The 17,040-nt window shown below is 38.7% G+C and overlaps 2 long non-coding RNA genes across 13 annotated transcripts in view; both read left to right on the forward strand.

Moving 5' to 3' along the window:
• Positions 1-17,040, forward strand: part of LOC115090657 — a 117,965-nt gene that overhangs the window by 22,511 nt on the left and 78,414 nt on the right. For 3 of the 12 annotated variants that reach the window (XR_003856455.1, XR_003856448.1, XR_003856454.1), the window contains exon 4: positions 13,734-13,839. The exons of 6 other annotated variants lie outside the window; for them this stretch is intronic. This is a non-coding gene — a long non-coding RNA (uncharacterized LOC115090657). Of the gene's footprint in view, positions 1-7,510; positions 7,602-13,733; positions 13,840-17,040 lie in introns of all 12 variants that reach the window. 3 more of the 12 variants (XR_003856456.1, XR_003856449.1, XR_003856450.1) reach the window with 2 other exon arrangements.
• LOC115090658 lies at positions 10,196-11,157 on the forward strand. Its single transcript, XR_003856457.1, has 2 exons — positions 10,196-10,588; positions 10,831-11,157. It is a non-coding gene; the product is annotated as an uncharacterized LOC115090658 (long non-coding RNA).

The raw sequence follows: 17,040 nt of genomic DNA on the forward strand, positions 1-17,040 counted from the left end.
GCGTCGGCGCGTGTGTCTAATAAAATCCCTCCCGCTTACATGAGCAAGGCGACATTTGCGCGCACACATGCACGTCATTATAAAATCGTGCACATGCATTGTCTCGGGCCTTTTAAAATCCGTATGGCGCACACACATCCGAGACATGCGCATATCTCCCAGTTTTGCATGCGCAAGGCTTTTAAAATTGACCAGTAAGCATTTTTCCCATAGACACTAAATGGGAGAAAACTTCTAGTAAATGACCACCTAATAGGGTCATTCATCAAAATGCGTTATGGCATTAATGCACGCGATAATGCATTAACGCATGTGTTAACACCATAACGCATGCGATAATAGTACTATCGCACGGCTCAAATACAACTTTTGGAAGGGGTGGGATTAGGGAGGGGTTTGGGTGGGATTCATTAAAATGAGAGGCAATATTGCACCATACGATAGCATAACGCATGCTATCGCATGCTTTTAACATCGGAAATAACTACACCTTTTTACCTGGTGTTAAGCTGTGCGATATGCCCGAAGCAGCCATAACGCAATTCGTGATAAATTTTGCAAATTGCATTTTGAAGCTTAGGAGGGGAGTGGAATAGAGGTGGGGGGGGGGGGGGGGGGGGGAGAGAGAGAAAGAGAGATTTCTCCTATGTTATCTCGCCCTAGCTTGATGGTACCCTGTAAGAGAGTCCATCAAGCTAAGGCGAGAGCACACTGTAAAAATATAGGGGGTCATTTTCAAAGGAGTTACGCATGTAAATGTGACATACTATTGTAGCAATTTTCAAAAGCTATTTACTCGAGTAAAGTGCACTTACTTGAGTAAATCCTATGGACAATTCAATGGCATATATTGTAGCAAGTTTGAAAAGCCCACTTACTTGAGTAAAGTGTATTTACTCGAGCAAAAACCAGTTTTGCTCGAGTAAATGCTTTTTAAAATCTACCCCATAATCTTTGTGAGACTTTCCTCACTCCAGATGATGTCAAATCTTCACTAAGGAGTATTGTGCAGTTCGTACGTCTCACTCTGCATGTAAAACTGGCCCCTAAATCCTAAACCACCACCTCGAATTATTAGTTGGCCCTCCTATAGTCATATAAATAGTTGAATACTGTGAAGGCCTCCCCAGAGTCTCTCTCTCTCTCTCTTTCTCTTTCTCTCGACACTTTGTGAGCTGCAAAATAGAAGTATTGCAGGGTGCAAAACTTTTACTGCACTATGCGATGCGCTGTTACCGTGCAGTGGGGTAATTTTAAAAATTACCATAAAAACACCCCTTTCTCTTACTGTAGGTGTTATGCATGCGATATTATAGCATTTTGATGAATCTAGGGGTCAGTTTGGTAATGTGTGTATAGACACCTCTTACAAAATAGCAACTTACACACTCACTTCTAAACCCCCATGCCAGAATGTGCCTAACCTGCCCCTTTTTTCACCAAAAAAATGTATGTGCCATACTGCAAGTACACATGGACTCTTGAGGTTTATCAAATAGTACAGACATGCAATCCTGCCATTTTTACACACGAAACCCCCTTTGAAAATTCTCTCTAATGCACATTGATTCAAATGGAGATGGACAATTTTCTGATACAAGCAATGCATGCATGCTGCACACTATAGGCCATATTTGTCAGACGCAATAGATAAATAAAGCAATGTATCACGCTAATGAAATTTCTGTAACTACTGCAATATAAATACAATCTAAATCAGGAATTGTGTTCCAATTTTGGGAATAGTTTGAAAAGCCATTTTATGAGGAAAAGGAGCTCAATTCAATTTACATGCTCACACCCAAATAACTGCATTAACCAGGTAGTTGCATTCTCTCTGGAGCTCATGCCTTGCTATGCACCAAGCTGGTGTACTTATTCCATTAAGAAAGCCCATCATGTTGTGTGCTATTCTTTTTATCTTTATGCAACTATACATATTTGTAGAAGTATATATATGATAAACATCTGTTTCACATACCTTTACTTGGCTACTAAAAACAATTAATTATGCCTGCAGAGAATGAATACATTTTATCTGTCTTTTTCTTGCTTGCCATGAAATGTATACACCTGGCTCCTGCATACCCAGTCCATGTTCTAGCACTATATATGTTAAACTCATTTCAGTTTACACATGACTAGAATTAACAAATGGATAGTTCCAAGAGGTTTTTCAGTTGTGTATGCAAGGGCAAGGTATGGCAGTAAAAACTTTATGGAGAACAGGCTGAATTAGTTGAAAGACTATTTTGCTAACTAGCAGGGTCATTCATCAAATTGCGATGGGCCGTTATCGCGTGTATGAGGGCATAGCCGCATATGATAATGCCCTAACGCACACGATAACCTCCGCATCACGATTTGAACATTTAAATTAGGGAAAAGGGAGGAGCTTGGGCGGGATTTGGGAAAATTAGGGGGCCCGCAGCAGCACTGGAAATAGCTACAGCTATTTCATTGGCGCTACGGGGGCGACAGTGTGCAGCGTGGTCGCAATTGTGGCAGGCGAAAACGCACCGCTGCGATGTGGCCGCCTGCTCACTATCACCCCCCACCCCCACCCCCTTCTTTTGTCGCCGCTCATCATTCCATTAATATTTATAGTGGAATGATGAATCCAGACTTAGGATTGTGGTTTTAAAATAAGTTCTCACCCTTTCACTATATAAGTAAAGAGAAATGCATAAAGAAACAAATATATAAACATATATTAAGCTTTCTTGGATTATTCTGCAGTTAAACGTTTGGTTCTTGCACTTGTCATTGGGGTGTTGGATTATTGGATTAGGGTTGCCTAATACTTTGATAAGGAAATTACAACTCATTCAGAACAGTGTTGCTAGAAAGGTATCTGGGAAGTCTAGGCAGGAGAGAGTTGTCCCCATTGTTGGAATTTCTGCACTGGCTTCCAGTTGTAGAACAGGTTAAATTTATATTATCATCACATACTTTTTGGTACATGAGGGCAGATGGACTGAAGTATTTGTCATTGAAACTGGGATGGCATAAGCCTTATCAGGCTCTTAGAGCATCTCATGACTAGCATTTTCATTTGGGCACAAGTTTAAATCTGCTAAGGGATGAAAGTGGGGCCTTTTCATCAGTAGCACCTCAGGTTTGGCTATATTTGGAGCAAGGTTAATTTAGGAAAATGGTTAAAATGTTTCTTTTTCCATCATAGTGTGGAAAGTAAGGGTGGTGTACCATGGTTGTGGTTTGATAGGGGAGGGTGGTAACAAAGTTTTTGATTTGTTGGAGCTATATTGGTTGTATTGATTTTTTTTATTCTGTATGTGAAGCTGTGAACCACTGCTATTGTATTTGTACTGATTATGTGGTATATAAACTTTTTAAATAAAATAAATAAAAATAAAGATTGTGTAAGTTTTCTGCTGTAAACATATGGAAGCTAGGTACGCCAGATAAACTTTATAGAGAGCAGTCCCTATTAACCAAAAATCTTTTTTTGACTAACATGGACTACTGTTTTAAACTGAGCTGTGTTTTATATAGAGATAAATTGATATATGACAATATTGGCGTATACATAACATTACTAAATTACTACTAATTCCTAATAAATGTTGTAGGTATCAAAAGTATTTGCCCACTTCAATAATTTAAAAATGAATTGAGAAATCTATTCCCATCATCAAATTAAAATAAATATTTAGCAAGGTAAAAACATAAAATACTAGGATTATATACTCAAAAATAAAAATGGAATAAAAAAAATCACATATTTTTCAAGGTAGGACTTTCTTTATAAACCTGAAATGAACTGAATCAAGATGAAGGCCAAAATGTTACAGGTAACAAATAAATGACATCATCAACATTAATGCTGACAATTTTCTTACATAAACAAGCCGAAATGAGACTCCATGTGCACAGCAAAACTCTGATAACCCAATACATTTTAACAGCAAATATCAACTTTAGGAGCATGTTAATAGCAGGGAAATCTGTCTGCAAAGGCAGTCATGAAATTAGCTCGGAATGGAGGATTTGAAAAGACAAGATTCCTTGGGCTTTGGCTATTGGAGATTCTCGGCAGAACAGCTCCTAACTTAGAACATTCCTCCTTGTCTGAAAACAACGTTATGTACATGCAATTGAGTTTGGGGAAGCAAATATCCTGAACTGCATGGTTTCCAAGAAAATGTATTCTTCCCATCCTGGCCCCAAAGGCATGACACCTCTTTTGAAAAAAATTAAACATCTTATATTTTTATATGGTTCCCTAATATGCCTCCCCAAGCATTCTTCGCCTGAGTAGCTGCATTTGAGGGGGACATAGACAGCTTTGCAGAAATGTGAAAGTTCTGTTTAAACTGAACACGAGTCGTTGCAAGGGTTTTCAACCCCAAATTCCTGCCTGCATTTAAATTGTCTAATATCAACTTTTGCCTCTAAAAGGAAAAAAAGATTAGAAGATGTGAATCATCTGCACGTCTGTGGCCTGCTAAATGGGGAGTCAGTGAGACTCCTTCGTTTATTTTAGATCCCGTCTTCTCTTCCATTTGACTCTGTACCCACTTTATTTTATAATAACCCAAATGCTTACAACTTACAGGAGTGCACAGGACAAGGCAGGTAAAAGTATAAAAAGGAACTGTTGCATTCTGGAAAGTTCTATACTTTTCCCATTCCTGCACTGAGATGTTTTCCAAGAAAAAGAAGCACAGACTGGAATATAAGTGAGCGGAGGAATGATAGAAAACGTCACTTGTAGAGGGAGTGGGTTACTCCTCGAGCAATATTTTCCGTTTCATTTCCATAAGTTGAGCAAATAAAATTGGTGAATGCTAAAAGATACAACCAAAATTAAAAAGTTTTTGAAAAAAAATCTTTAATAGCTGTGAGCAGGTTTTTTTTCTTTCTTTTTCTTTTTTGCATATGAGAAAGATATTGCCTCATCTAATTTTAGTGAAATAGGCAAAAGTAGCAAAAAATAAGCAAGCCAAGGTTTGCTGCAGGAAAGGGGGGGAGGGGGGGAATTCTTCTTCCATACCATGTGATGATGCTTCTTTTCTTTCTATTTGACAGAGTTGCTAATGTTTTACGTCAGGCACCCAGATGCATGCAACGAAGGAAAATAAGATACCTCTCTAGTGCCTTCGTTTCTTCAAAATGAGATTTTTTTTTTCCAAGAGGCCTCCCTGCAAGTAAAACAAACAAAAACCGAACAATTTACTCCCAAAACAGTCTCTGCATTCTTAATACTCTGTTCTTACATCCCCATCATCATCTCTGTCATTGACAAGTGATAAACACAGTGCACGAAAATATAACAGTGCATCAGAGAAACCCTAAAAGTGATGGACCAGGCCTCTTGTCTGAAAACTCTTTGAGATGTGCACATTTTGAGTCTACAAAATAGGAAGCGATTTTTCCTAGTAATATATCTATTGTCACATCAAGCCCAGTTACTTAAAAAACAAAACAAAAAAGAGCACAATTAGCAGTCATAATATATCCATTAGCTAATGGATCATAACTTGAATCATATATTTGAATCAAATCACCTGAATATTCTTACGATTAAATGAAAATGACAGCATTTCAGAAAAAAAAACTTGTAACAGGACATTTTCCTATTTCCATTATGATTATTAAAAATAAAATGATAACATTTTGATACCTGAGAGAGGAAAGACAGAGAAAGGGAGAAAGCGTAGGCACATTTTTTGATTATGGCCATAAAGACGTAGACATTTCAGTTGAAGTATATCTGATAGTCTGCTATTCTGTGACAGCACGTGCCTAAATTAGTTCTCCATTTTGTGGTGGCCCTCTGAGATCAGCTCCCATTGAGAGGAGAACAAAGGCCATAACCCCTAGGTCAGAGTGTAATGCAGGAAGCGTGACCTCTCCTTTGTTCTGAACACCACTGTTTACTTTGCCTAAGTAAAGATCACCAATACATTAACTAAAGAGGATTAAAAAGGTTATACCCCTAGGGATATAGTTCAGACAAGTGGCAACCATCCTTAGATCACTAGAGCTGGTGGACTTAAGTTACTGGTCTCCCTCCTAGAGCTTTCACTCCAAATATCTGTGCTTAAGGTATGCCAGGATATTTTTACGACTGACCAGTTGATTCAACAACCCTGAAAGTTCTTAGCAGGTATTATTTTATGAAGATGAATAAAATCTGTTTTTTTTTTCTTTATGGCACTGTATTTTATCTTTTTTTAAATTTTTATGAAATGATGCATTATTATTGGATAATTTCTGCCTGTTTTACATGTTTTATTAATATTTATGTAGTTTTGTAATCCACATAGTACAAATATGTTTGGTACATGTGGAATATAAGTGTTAATAACTACAAATGAATAAATAAAATTAGATATGAAATATTTTCAATGTACATGTTTATTAAGATACATGGAAATTTATGAAAAGATTCGAGTCCACTAGTTTTTCACACCCCATATGTGTATATATATATATATATCAGAATATAAATCAAATAAGAAAAAAATGAAATATACACATACTCCAACAAAAAAAAAAAGACACATATGAAATAATTATTTAAGTGCTAAAATGTTCTAAAAAATGTCCAAATAAACATATTCAGACTGTTTCCATTGACAGTTATGTAGGGGCACAAAGCCTTGCAGTGGGACAATTCGTGTTAACACTGACCTTTCACTGTGGCTTCACTTTGCTTGTTGTTAATTAGACTATTAGTGGCTTATCCATAAGATATTTATTTATAATCCTCTGGGTTGTCTTTATATCCATTTATAAATTCAAATTTTATTTGCAGTGCAACTGAACTGATTTCTAAAGGGCAAGTAAGCAGTCCATGCAAGTCTGCTCACTCTTTTCAATGAAAAAATGTCATTACTTTCACATACTGTATAACACATTCATCCCTAGCCAAACTAAATCATAAAAAGTGTCTCAAAGTCAATGCATTTTACTTACCGTGCAGATATATATATATATATATAAAATACATATTCAACAGTCATATTTGTGCAACACTGTATATATAAATTGAATTCATAATTTAAAAATTGGTACTTTTAATTTTGCATATTATCAGTTTTTAAGTATTAAAATTAAACTGGATTAAGAAGATTTTCCTTATAGCACATTTTGTATTTAACCATAGGATATCCTCTATTTAACTGCTCAAAGAGAAGAGCTTGTTTTGATAAAATCACTTGTGAATTGAGCATTGGATATTTAATTATGTGAAAGAATGAGGTTTCCTCTGCCATAATTATAAGAAACCTAGTATCAATGTCTAAGTACAAGTTATCTGCTAGATTAATGTAAATCATACCAAATCTTTCAAAGACCAGAGTTTTAAATTTTGTACGGCCATATATTTTCTGAGAGCAAGTTATGAACTTGCATTTGCTCTTAAAATCAAAGGCTGCAGCACTAAAAATACACTGAATGCATATACTGCAGATTTTGATAAATGCAAGCAGTAGGTTAAAGGAAAATAAACGTGTTTTCTCTGTTGGTTACTTTTCATTAGAAATGTTCTCTCAGCTTCATCTCATTAAAAAGAAAATCATACAACTATCAGCAGCATGTTTTAAGATGGGGAAGGTGGTTTAGTGGAAAAGGTAATATTTTTTCATTCCTAAAAACTGGCAGAATAATTACTATATTAATAGTTGGGAGCAATGTAAAAAGTCACTTTCTTTCCATCTTACAGGTTGAATTCATACATACTGAGTTACACTAAGCTTCCTTACTACTTGCCAGTAGAAACCCATTCACTACTCCATCATATGAAAAGAAAAAAAAAATCTTAGACTGCTGGAGAAGTAATTAACATACCATTAAACTAATACAAACTATCATTTTAACACCGACTAAATAAAACAAATAAATGCACAGAAGTCCAGATTTCTCTGTGCCTTTACACTTCTTTATATAATAAAATACTCAGCTTCAAACATGTCTTGTTACAGGGAGTAAAACTGTGTGCCTGCGAGAATTTTCAGCTGTCAAATAAGAAAATATATAACTGCAGCATCGTTAATACAGAAGAACCACAGTGTCTGAAAGAGCCTAGTGATAAAGATATAATCATATCTAAGACAGAATGTGCAATATATATGCAGAACAAAATTCAAAGGTTCAGAGTGCTCCTGTGTGTGTATTTCTGCACAGATTACATAAAGACAGATATAGAGAAGTCTTATTCCAATGATCACCAGCTCTAAAATTTAGCCTACATCCAAATATGGTACAGAAAAAGCCTAGAACTAAATAAGGGCATTTTTTGTAAAAATAAGAAACGGAAATGTTTGCAGCCTGCTTTAGTATTACTTCTAATTATATCATTGAACACTGTGTATAGATTTTTCTTTTGGAAAGAAAGTTACTTAACATGTAAATAGTAAATCCCACCCCCCCCCCCAAAAAAATCCTTTTCCAGCTTTCATAGTTCAATCTAAAAAATATTTTTTAAGCTCCTTTCTTTCTGAGTACTAATTAATAATATTCATGTATTAAAGGAGCTGTAGGTAGGTAGGCAAAGGTGCTCTCACAGTATGTTTCAAAAACTCCAAAAATAGATGTTCTTATTTCCAGTTTATAAATGGCACCCTATACAACATCTTAAAACAAATTACAATTAAAATAAAAAAAAAATATATATATTTTTTTCTTTCATGGAAATCATTGCAACTGGTATTCCTTTCTATTTCAGCATCAGTAAAAATGGCCATATTTATGCTGCAGTCTTTTGCAATATTGCTATTGTGTGGGTTAACTGAGCTTTGTATTTCCCATGTAACAGTTTTCACTCATTCCTGTTTTGATTCTCAGTATCACACTTTTAAAATCCAAACAAGAAGAACATTATTAAAGTAAAAAATAAAAGAGAAATGAAGGCTAACCTCGTGTAGAAATCTGAATCCATATTTAATGTCCTTGTTTTTAAAGAGAATAGCCTGGATAAAGAAAAATAAATAAATAACCCCCAATTTTACTTATCTCATCTCAGTATTTCTTTTCACCCGAAACTACTTCACTACTCGTTTTTAAAACATTTATCAGATAAGAACTTCTAAAATGGGTGGGACACCATACGTCTTATCCTAATGAATGTTTTCATTGGCAAATATTTCTCACATCGGATACTTCAATATCAAATGCATATGCTTTTAAGAAAAATAAGATCAGATAATGCACTACAACACCACTGAAATGAGAAAGTAATTCCAAATAATTTCGAAATAACTGACTGCATGGGGCATCCTGAAAAATCAGCTGCAAGCCCTGCTATATTTGTCTGCATTACAAAATGAAAACACAAATCTGTCTGCTTTATCAGGGTCTTCCATTGATTTTAGCAGCTACTAGTTAAAATGAAATATGAACTAATAAATCTACAGAATTTATTAGAGCACAAAAGTATATATACAGCGTATGCATGCGGAGGAGGTTAATGAAAAGAATGATGTAACAGAAGCCTTATTATTGCAGCTTTCTTGACTGAAAAGGATACATAAAACAGCACTGTAATCTCTGAGTGCTTTTCACATACAGATCTTGCTAAATTTAATTTCCAGGATTACCTATAATATGTACCAATATAAACCAAAATGCTCACAATCACAAAATCTTTGGAATGGATTTGGAACCTCAGAAACTTCTAGAATTTTCCAATTCAAAAGTATAGTTTTTTTCTCCTTAATGTAGCAGCATGATAAGTGATCAATACTTCATTAGTATCACCTTGACAGCTTCAAAGAACATACAGCAGTGTTACTTTACAATATGCAAAACAACTAAAGACTGGTAATATTCAGTCTTCTATTTCTCATACTTGTTTATAGTGCCCTTCAGAGTTGTCAATTTACTTTGCCTTATTAGAACCAATGGAAATAACTCCTTCAAACTTTGATTAACAGTGCATATTTGACTCTTTTTCTCCAAATGATGCATATTATACCTCGTGTGCTCAGGCTCACCATATAATCTCTTTCTAGGGATATTTTTGTTGCCTTTGGGCTGAGATTTTATTTTTAATTGTCTGAAAACTAATTGAGAAATAAGTGGCAGTAAACATAAGGGTTAATTAAAAAAAAACAAAAACTAGTCCAAAAAGTACCTTGAAAAACACATTCTGCACATATAGTAACAAGTTAGGTGGGGGGTGGGGGGTGGGGGAGAGACAGATGAAAGAGACAAACACAGACTTCAGTGTCTAAACACTGCCTGAGATGCCAACTAAGGATTTGGCTGCCTTGGGTCACAAGGACTATCTCTCTGACAACATAGCCCATGGTTCATGTACTATTTTCTCCCAGCGCTGCAGCCACACTGTGACTAACCGCCTCATTATGCTACTCCTGGCATGTTCTGAAGCAAACTTATTGAGAAATTGTACAAAGCCAAGTGAAAACCAGGGGAGAAAGTGTTTCTTCTCTCAGAAGAGTGGCCCAGGGACAAGTGTTGTCCAAGATGGGTGACAGGCTAGGATTGTTTTTCAGAACCACAGAATGGCAAAACTGGTATGAGTCCCACTGCAAAGCAGATGCTGAACGCCCTGAAATGCAAGCATGGCAATACATCTCAAGACAATAAAACTTAAAAGGTTTGTTTAGCAAAGACAGCTTTTTAAGACAAGGTTTATGCTTCAAATGTGCAATGAACAATTTAACTGTATTTTATGGAGTACAGAAATGTGCTGAAACATTTAGGCTGAACATAGTAATGATATGACTGCCAGACTAAAAAAAATCCATTATAATTTTCCTTTTTAAGCTTGCATGATTTTTTCTGCATTCTGTTTTTCCTTCCTTGCTTCACTCACTTTACAACTATTTTCTTTTGTAGATGTCCATCCTTTTTATTAACAGTTATTTTGTTCATCTAATGCTGCAGTCACCCAGTTATGTCTGAGTGATGACCAGAAAGAGACGTGCTTTGGAAGATTTAGCTAATGTACACAAAAAAAAAAACAACCCATACCACTTGAGAAAGCACATAGGTTCCTAAGAGAACATGGAGATTTTGGAATGGGCCCAGCCTCTCTTCATGCAATCTGCACTTTGCAATCATTTTGAAAGATTTTGATCTTGGTCTTTATCTATTTATAAGCCTTTTAAATAAATGTGAGCGAGGTTTCTGTGGCTCTGAGGCCTTTGCTCTGCATCACTTTAAGACCTCTTTTATATACTGGCGGTTCTGATGCTGCTCATATATGAATGGTTGTGTTAGAAAAGGGACAGCACTAAGGCAGTTAACATAATTTGTGGTAGGTTGCTGTATCTCTCTGATTCCTGCCATCTTCCAGGGTGTCAACAGCTTTAAAAAAAAACCTACAGATTTATTGCAATTATATCTGTAGTTTTCAAAATCCATTTGTCATTGTGAAAAGTATGCACACTATTCAGAGAAACATTATTAATGGAACAGTTCTTTCCAAGTTGTGTCATTTGTTAATTATCATAAATTGTCAATGATGTATGCAATTAATGTTCTCCAATAAAGACAATCGTCTACTTAAATTTTGGTTTTGATAGTCAATGTAAGTCTATAATTTTTGTAGATTAATGACATCTTCAAATCAATCCAGTTTAAATAAGCCCAGTTCCAGAAATCCTACTTAGGGCCTGATTCAAAAAGGCATTTTTCCTATTCTGGGTCTATGGAAAACAAGCACAGTAAATCAGGCCTTTAGTGCACAGAGTTTGCTTATATGCAATATTACAAAATTGAATAAAAACCCTAAATTAACAAGGGTTTAAGTATAATCATAGTTAAAATGAGTCAGAACCATTTATGGTCTACTTTTTTTTTTTTTTTTTACATTCCTAAAATAATATATTTGCTGCATTTTCCTTTTATATCGAAATGCTCAACATTTAACTACATGATCTTTTTTAAAGACAAATTTAACATTGCTCTCAAGCTCCAAATACAGAGTGGCAGGAATATTTCTCATTGCACTGGCATTTCATCTCTTTTCTCTTCTCCTCCAAACAAACCACTTTTAAAATATTAATTTTTAGAAGCAGTATATCCTGGTACAGTAACACTCTTCTAAATGTTCTTCAAAAATTCTTATTATTTCAATGTTTGGGAGAAGGGTGCAAGGCAGTAGATGGTTAAATTCTACATCATTTTTAATAGCCTCAAGAGGAAGCACTGCCTTTTTTCAAAAGAAAAAAAAAAAAAGCTGAGAACAGCAATTTGCAGAGCTTTTTCCTTGACAGTACTTTGCCACGCCTCAGTCTGGCCCTTCCTCCAACCTCTGCTAACTTAAAAAAAAGGCAGCAGAGCCTGGCAGTGTGCCATGCATTCAAAACTAAACATGATTCTCCTACCATTTTTCGGTGCTGTTTATAATAACACCATCTCCCTGCTCACTTGTTTCCACTAAAGCTAAAATCATATTCTTAGCTCCCAGTTTATTTCATTTGGAAATCCAAGGACGAACCTCTGAAGCAGTTCACCTCCAGCTTACAACAATCTGGTAGAAACCCTGGATTTTGTTCCCTAACCGCCCCCCCCCCCCCTTCCACAAGTTAAACCACACGCTATTCAGAGAAAAAGGAAAAAAAAAACCCAAAACCACAAAACAGCAGCCATATCGATCTCATTCCAAAAAAAAAAAAAAAGCTTAATCTGTCACGAAAATGATGATCGTTTTCCTAATATTCTATAGGAATGCCCTTCAAAACAGCGCAGCTACATTAATTACAATCTCTCAATGCTAGAATCATCCTATGCAATATAGTCTTACTGCAACCACTCAGGGAAGCAGTTACAACTCAAAGCACTAATGAATATGCAACACACACACTGCATCTGGGTGCTGGTTACACTTTTACTACAGTCTGCACTCCCTCCCTCCCTCCCTCCCTCTAGTTAAACAGTTCTTTGAATTGCTTTAAAAAAATCCAATCATTCACACGTTTATTTTTTTTTTCCTTTCACATAATCAGGATTTTATATGCAAGGAAAAAAAATATAAAAAAGATATTGCAGCTTTTAATACTGGGAAACCATCACCTTTTCGTTTTCCCTGGCAGCAGATGCGCACTGGCAAGGCCTCCATGACACTGGAGAATTGCTGCTTCCTATTAAGGTTTTAAGAGCGGAGACTAAACAACGGCCATGTTGTCAGCGCTTCTCTCTCTCTCTCTCTCTCTCTCTCTCTCTCTCTCTCTCTACCCTCCTGCCCTGTGCTATCGCTGAGAAACTGGCAGCGCGCCAAGCAAGAGCCTCCTGTCGCAAACTCGGTGTCAGTCAAGGGCAAAGCTGAAAAGAAAGAAAAGATTGCAACAACCATCATTCGCAGTCAAAACGGCGCACAGATTCCCTGAGCTACGATGGGTGCACGTATCTGGGGGTTGTTGTTATGATTATTATTTATGTACGCGGAGCAAAGTATAAACATGGAATGGTTTAGTCAAAACAGTCATGTACAAGTAGCCTGGCAAAGAAAAGCTCCCCCCCCCTCCCCCTATTTATTTAGTTCCAGCACAGATAAGGAAGAGCTTTTGTGCACATAATTTCACACACAGAAAGGGGATGCCATGCTGCTTTCTGCAGGCTGACACAGCTTGTCCTGCAATGCTTTGGGACTGCCTGGAGGCTCATTAATAATTGCGGAAGGCTTTCAATTTCCATATTTAAATTGTGAAGCACTGTATGATTAATTAAGAAGAAGCAGCAGCAAAGGAAAGGCCTGCGCATTCTATCCAGTCTGACTTTTTTTTTTTTTCTACCAGACAGGCTGCGGGCTTTAACTGTTAGCTTGCCACTGACTGACGTCACTGAAGCACGCCCAAATATTTCACTCTGGTTGGTTTACAGAGAACTCAGATTGAATGTTAAGTATGTTCCAGTATCTTTGTGCACTTAATCCTTAGAGCTGTTGTTTTGGGTTTTTTTTTTGCACTACAATTGCCACGCAGTCATCAGGAATGCATGCTGCATGAATGTACCCAGGATGCTCTCTGCACGTTGAAAGAAATAAAGATCAAATACAGATTTAGCAGCGCTTTAAACCAACAAATTTGTATTTAATGAAGTTAAAATTGTATTTATACCTAGAAAGGCTGTCATTAAGACCCAGAAGGCTTGTATTTAAGCTGTTCAAAAAGCTCTTCCACAGCTCAAAAAGCAGCAGTGCTGCAAGATCTCATTAACAGGCTGGTAAAAAAAATAAAATACATAGACTTAAATATAGACTGGCACAACATAATGTGAATGTAACAAATTCTACAATGCTACAAAAGGCATTTAATTTCAAAATATTTTATTTGGTTAAAAGACATACATTTTTCAGATTTCAGTGTACCAGGAATGGAGGAAGAGGATGGGAATTTCTCCAGACTACTGAACCATTTTAAATCATGCTTTGCTGCTGGGAAGGAGATCCAGGTTAAGGGATGCCCTTTTGGGTCAAGCTAGTCCAGAGCAGAGATTTTCTGTGTGCACTTGCACATTTGCAGGACAATTTTCAGACTCTCCCGGAAATTCCCCATTGAATTTCCCTTTTGACTCTTCTTTCCCAGGAGGGGCCTGCAAGAAATAAACTTCCCTAAGTAGGGGAATTAGCTCAAGTGGTAGAGCGCTCGCTTAGCATGCGAGAGGTGTCGGGATCCATGTCCCCATTCTCCATGTTGCTATTTCACGGCACGATGTATGGTGGTAGCAGCAGCAGTCAGCATTTTTCCAGGTTCTTATGGCTTGGGTTGGCCACTGTTGGAGACAGGATGCTGGGCTTGATGGACCCTTGGTCTGACCCAGTATGGCATGTTCTAATGTTCTTAAGTATACCTTACTGGGCTGACCCCGCTCCCATCCCCAGTGCCACCCCTTTTTCCCTATTGGGAAAAGTATCCATTGTCAGCTTTCTGTGAGAGATGGCTTCAGAGGTACCACATTCTCCAGAGTGACATCTTGAACATGAATTGTCAAAGCTGGGGTTGGTTCATTGAAATTTTGTTGACAGAGGACCTTAAGTCTTCTGAGAGTTACGCATCGGTCTCATTTTCTCGCTTACACTGGTAGGGGCATCAGTATTTGCCTGAAGATCCACTTCAGGACGAACACACACACTACAGCATCCAAAACATACTGCAGCTCGATGCCTGAAGCTAGGGCAGCCTTGGCTCTGGATCAGAGTTGGCTGATGTTAAACAGCTTATCGATAATTTAGCTCCACGCTGACTGGTGGCTTGCTAATGGTCTGATGTAGCATCGTAATAAGGAATATCGTGAAGAGTATTGGGATGGTAACTCAGTCTTATTTTACTCCTTTATAAGCCTCAAGGGGAGGGGGGTCTCTGATGGATCCATTACTGAGAGCCACTGCTCGCAGGGATGGGAACTTTGAAACCGGCGTGCGTGCACACATTTGTCAGCAGCTGCCCAGGTACACGGCCATTTTATAACATACGTGCACACATGTGCACATTATAAAATAGCCTGGCCACATGCACATGTGCGCCGAATTTTAAGTGGGCATGCAAATCCTGCTTCTGCCACATAAATCAGGGGATTTTAAAAAGTATGTGCGCTGACTCCATTCCCAGTTTTACCAGTTTGTTACCAGTTCTCCCAGTTAAGAGATAGATCCACCTCCTGGTTTTGTTACGTTCGTGGACCCTTGGGCTGGTTGGAACAGAAGATGGAGTGCTGTAGAGGTCCACAGCGAATGTCCCAACCAGGAGGCGGTTCGGAAGCTCGGTGCTGGCTGACACACTGGTCTATGGTGAAGTCCTGTGCGACCAAGGACTAAATCCCCACTGGATGGATGGACGGTGTTGGACCTGAGCGGTAGAAGACTCTTCACCCTGGAGACCGGCACTCCCCCGGGAGGAGCCCTTAGGAGTCCAGCCACTGGGACTTAGGAGATTCATCCTGGAAGCCGAAGTCCCCCCAGGAGGAGCCCGTAGGGACACAGCCGCTGGGACTTAGGCGACTTCCTGAAGGTGAGGGTGGTCCGGATGCAGGCGCCTCCTGCAGGTCGAGGTTCCGGATGGCTGGCGCCTCCAGCAGGTCGTAGGTAATCCAGAAGTCGGTCCAGGAGTCGGAGCCCAAGAACGGTCCGCAGCCAGTCCAGGGGTCGGTATCCAGAGAGTGGTCCGCAGCCAGTCCAGAGGTCGGAGCCAGAGAGCGATCCAAAGCCAGTCCACGGGTCAGAGTCCAGAAGAATCAACAGCGGAGGGAAGGCAGAAGCGGGACGAAGTACAAACCAAGAACGCAGCAAGAACACACCAACTCCAGGAACCTTGTTGCAAGGCACTGGAGTGAAGTAGATGCAGGGTACTTATACCCTAAAGGCGTCTGACGTCATCCACAGCTGCAGACAGGATTTTCCCGCGCTGGCCCCTTTAAGGGGAGCTCCTCCTCGCGCGCGCGCGTCAGGGGGCGGGGCCAGCCGTGCCAAGCCGTCGGCGTCTCTCCCGAGGAGGGAGAGATGCGCTGGAGGGCCTGCAGGCCCGAAGACGTCCCGAAACGGCCCGGGCCGCCCCCGAGGTAGGTGGAGGGACCGGGGCACGGCCCAGGACCGTAACAGGTTTGATAGCCTTCACTCCCGTCAGTTAGATTCGACCCTGTTTATCTTTAAATTTTAACTTACACAGCATCCATAGCAGAAGTACAGTTATGTGGCAGGGGGCCTCGGGGCATCCCGGATCACATCAGGAAGCGCACAACTTAGGTTCACACCCCGAAATGTGCATGCCCCGCCCAGATCACCCCACGCCCCACCCCATTTTTTAAAGCTGTCAAGATGCACATGCTGCGGGAGATATATGTGTATCTCAGCGGCTTTTAAAATCCATTTGGCACGTGCGAGCCCGACTTCTTCGCTCATCTCCTAATTAATGTGCATGTTGGGCTTTTAAAATTCACCTCATATTGTCATGGAGCAAGAAAAAGTCACGATGAATTTTGGTGGGCATCCATACTTCAGAAAAATCAGCAACACTGCTTGCAGAGGCCAGGTAAAGTGAAAACTGCACGGTTAAAAGTGAATATAACACAAAATTAACAGAATTTAGGGCAAATGTCAGTCCCCAAAGG

Source organism: Rhinatrema bivittatum, chromosome 4 (assembly GCF_901001135.1).
Source record: "Rhinatrema bivittatum chromosome 4, aRhiBiv1.1, whole genome shotgun sequence".
Lineage (NCBI taxonomy): Eukaryota > Metazoa > Chordata > Amphibia > Gymnophiona > Rhinatrematidae > Rhinatrema > Rhinatrema bivittatum.